This window comes from Trichechus manatus, unplaced genomic scaffold (assembly GCF_000243295.1).
Source record: "Trichechus manatus latirostris isolate Lorelei unplaced genomic scaffold, TriManLat1.0 scaffold00093, whole genome shotgun sequence".
Classification (NCBI taxonomy): domain Eukaryota; kingdom Metazoa; phylum Chordata; class Mammalia; order Sirenia; family Trichechidae; genus Trichechus; species Trichechus manatus.
In genome coordinates, this window is record NW_004444029.1 from 5,751,857 (window position 1) to 5,755,885 (window position 4,029).

Sequence of the window (4,029 nt, forward strand, 5' to 3'; positions counted from 1 at the left end):
CAGCCCAGCCCACCATCCCGATCCTTTAGGCGCGCCCCGCGCACCTCCTCCCAGCCCACCCCGTCTCTTGCTGGCTCAGCGCCCCTTTCCCCGCCCTCTCAGCCGCCCTCCCGGCCCAGGCGACCCGAGCGCAGACCGGGGTTTCGCCCGGGCCCCTTCGAGCCGGGGAGGGGCCGCCCCCTATGGTCTGGGCGGGGCGGTGCCCGGGCGCCTTGCCGGGGTGGGGGGCGGTGCAGTGGCTCAGCGGGGACCCGCCCTCACGCCCCCCTTCCTGTTACTCCGGGAACTAAACGGCCGGGGGCGCCTGCCCAGCTTCTCGCCAATGTGGGAGAGAGTGGAGGACGAGAAAAAGGAGACGAACCCAGAAGTCTTGGGGACAGGCGTCCGGGGGGCTGCGCGCGCGGGGTCTCTGTCCCGGCCTGGAGCTCCGCACTGGTTCGTGTCCCTGGATCTCGAACTGGGAGTTCGGGCTGCAGTCCCTCCCTGCGCCCTTCCCCAGGGACGGGGAGCCTCGCTGGGGGAAGTTGAGGTGTCGACCGGGCTCGTGGGCAAGTCACGGCGCCTCCTGCGACTCCCTCCGCCGGCCAGGGAGGAAAGCACGCAAGGTGCGCTTAGCGGATTCCAGGGAGGGGGTGAGGACTGGTGGGCGTCCAGGGAACCTGTGTACGCCCACCCTCACCTCCCCTCTGAGCGAGGGAGGATTGGGGTCTATTGTCTGGTTCTACAGCGCCGCGCGCCTTCCCACGAAGTGCTGCTACCACCTGCTGGCTTGCTCCAGGAGCACAGGCGCTGCGGGTCTTTCCTCCGGACCCTGTCTTTCCGCGTCGCCCGGTCCCATCCTCTCCTCCTTCCTTGGTTTATTCGAGAAAGAAGTATTCCAGCACTTGCTGCAAACGGGCAGATCAGAATTGCTAGCTAAAGCGCATTCAAAACCAACGGAATTGTGAGAGACGTCTGAACCAACGAGCACAGTAAACCTGAACAATTAGGCTCCTGAGGCACCAGGCAGAGACAAACGGGCTTTAATGAAGTGACTTAATGAGTGACGTCAAGGAAGATAAAGCTGCAGAACTAGTCCCCACTAGGCAAGGGGGTTGTTAATATCCGAAGTCAATTAATAAGCCTGATAATTTTGAATAATTCTGCATTTGGACACCGTTAATAGGTCCGTTTGCACTGGGGATCGGCTAGCTCAGTTTTGTTTCTTTCCCTCGCTCTGAAACTCAGCAGGGAAGTTCATCAGTTATCTCCCACGCCTTCACAGATTTCTGCGAGGAAACCCGAGTTACACTGCATGTGGCGTTACGTAACTCCTGATCCACATATGTAAACAACACAGTCGATTGCCAGAAAGCTCTGGGTGTGTTGGAAACTTAAAAAAGAAAGAAAGAAAGCGTATAATTAAATTCTGTTAGAATAAAAGTATCAACAAAACCGAAGCATAGAAGTTACTTTATAAAACCCAGAAATCCCAGTAGTAATTTGCAAATACCATGTATTGACATGACGGTGACAATACTTACATTCCTTATATTCCTTTCTATTTTAGGATAGATCTCGTTGTTTACACTGTTCATTGTTGTATCTCATTGTTTACTTTGCCCGTTGGTGTTGTTACCTGCCGCCTGGTTGACCCCCAACACGTGGTGACCCTGTGCGCAACAGAGGGAAATGCTGCCCGGCCCCGTGCCATCCCCATGATCGGTTGTGGATCAGACTGTGATGATCCACGGAGTTTTCACTGACTGATTCTCGGAGGCAGATTGCCAGGCCTTTCTTCCTAAACTCTTCGTCTGGAAGCTCTGCTGAAACCTGTTCATTCAGTGCCTGTCATATGAGATTCAGAGTTTGTTGTTCCAGGCCTATGTCTAGTAATTAGTTATTTTTCTTTTGTTAATAAAACGTGAAAGGCATCCAATCTTTAAAGAAAGCTGCACTGTACTCAGGATGCAAAGATGTGTAAGTTTGGAATTACAATCCGCCCCGTATCAAAATCTCCTATGTGTTATCAAACCGTGTTTTAAAGGTAGGTGAACAGCATCCAAGGCATTGTTAAGTTAATCTGCAGTTGTTAAAAATCAAAGTCATAAATTCCTTCTGAAAGCTAGACGTAAACCTTTGCCATAATTTGCTCAGTGCCTGGCACGCTTTAGGTGCTTAAAAGTGTTCTCGAATGAGTGAATACAAAACAATCACATTTAAACTTGTTCTGTGCTGACAGGGCTAAACAATGTCTGTGGCCCCCAGAGCTTATTCTGTTGGGACACAGCTGTCTCTGATGCAAGTTTGGAGCCACAAGGCACTCCGGAGCATTCATCTCCAGGAAGGAAGCATGGCTCTTGGAATGATTCTGCCTGTTTTTTTTTCTGAGTTTTTGCCTCCTTTCTAGGCTTTTCTGTCTTCAATGTCTTTCACTCCCCAAGGAGGTACAATTTTCTTTTTCTTTATTTCCCTTTAGAACATCTAATGTGGGCTGATAATGTTATAAACAAGGAGCTTTACAAGCAATTTTGGTGATAAGAGTTCCAGTAAAAAAGCAATAGAGGAATTCCCTGGGCCTCAAATCCCTTCTTCTGAGAAGCCATGCTGCAGCTCAAAGGCTCACCTTCTCGGCCTACAGGCCCCTCTCTGAACTGTCTGTCTCCAGGCCCTGTGGCTTCCAGGTGATCTTACCTCCCAGAAGCTAGAGCCTGTCTCTCCAAACATTTTGCCCAATAAAACTGTCAAATGCCCTTTTATACAACTAACCTTTTTTTTTTTTTCCCCCTGTTTAGAAACTTCTAGAGTCTTCCAGGTTCTCCTGCCAAAACCAAAAACCAAACCCACTGCCTTCCATCGATTCCAATTCACGGTGGTTCGGTGGTTAAACACCTGGCTGCTAACCCGAAGGTTGGCGATTTGAACCTACCAGCCGGTCTGTGGGAGAAAGACCTGGCCACCTGCTCCCGTAAAGATTTACAGCCTTGAAAAGCTTATGGGGCAGTTCTGCCCTTTAGAGTCACTATGAGTTCTCCTAAAGCACTGGATTATTTGAAAGACAAATCTAAGCTGCAAACTAGTTGTAGCTCAGGGGTGATTGACACCGGGGATGGCCAATGAGAATGAGTGATTTTCAAAGCTGAGTCATCATTGTCCCCCACTTTTACATGTCTTCACCAAGATTCATAGGAATTAGTGCACAGAGAGAAAAAGGACAGCTCCCCTCCCATAAGAGAATGTGTTCCGTCTGTTAGGGATAGAATTAAGCTATATGTAACAGAAAACTTGTACAAGGGTGATTTAAACCAACCAGGCCATCCAGGGATGCTACAGAGGGAGTCCTGGGTCATTGAGAGGCAGTGGGTTAATGGGTCTCCAGCTGAGTCAGCCCCAGAGACTTCTGCTTATATATTATTGACCAGAGGGTGTCATTCTTAGCTGCAAAAATCAGTTGTGGTTGAGTCCACTCTGATTCATGGCAACCCCTTGCGTGTCAGAGTAGAGCTGTGTTCCATAGGATTATCAATGGCCGTGATCTTTCAGAAGCAGATCACCAGGCCTTTCTTCCTAGGTGCCTCTGGATGGATTCGAATGGCCAGCCTTTCGGTTAGCAGCCGAATGCTTAACCATTTGCACCACCCAGCGACTGTAGCAGTTGACAAAGATGGAGGCTTTTTATAGGACATCCTTGGTGATGTTTTCACCCAGACCATCATTTTTAACATATATTTGTAATGTTTAAAGATGGTTACTAGGAATTGAGTGGAGTGGATGGAATGCTAGGAGCCAGCTCCTTTCACTAAAATAACTATGTCACCATCTCAAAGGAAAAATGACAAAAGTAACTCCTCTGCAGTTCTAACATAAGCAATGCTGTTAGCTGTCACTGAGTCATTGGACCATTGATCCCCAGGCTTTTCTTCCTCGTGTATCTTAGCCTAGAAGCTCTGCTGAAACCTGTTCAGCATCATTGCAACATGCAAGCCTCCAATGACAGATGGTGGCTGAGCATGAGGTACGTTGGCTAGGAATCAAACCCAGGTTTTCTGC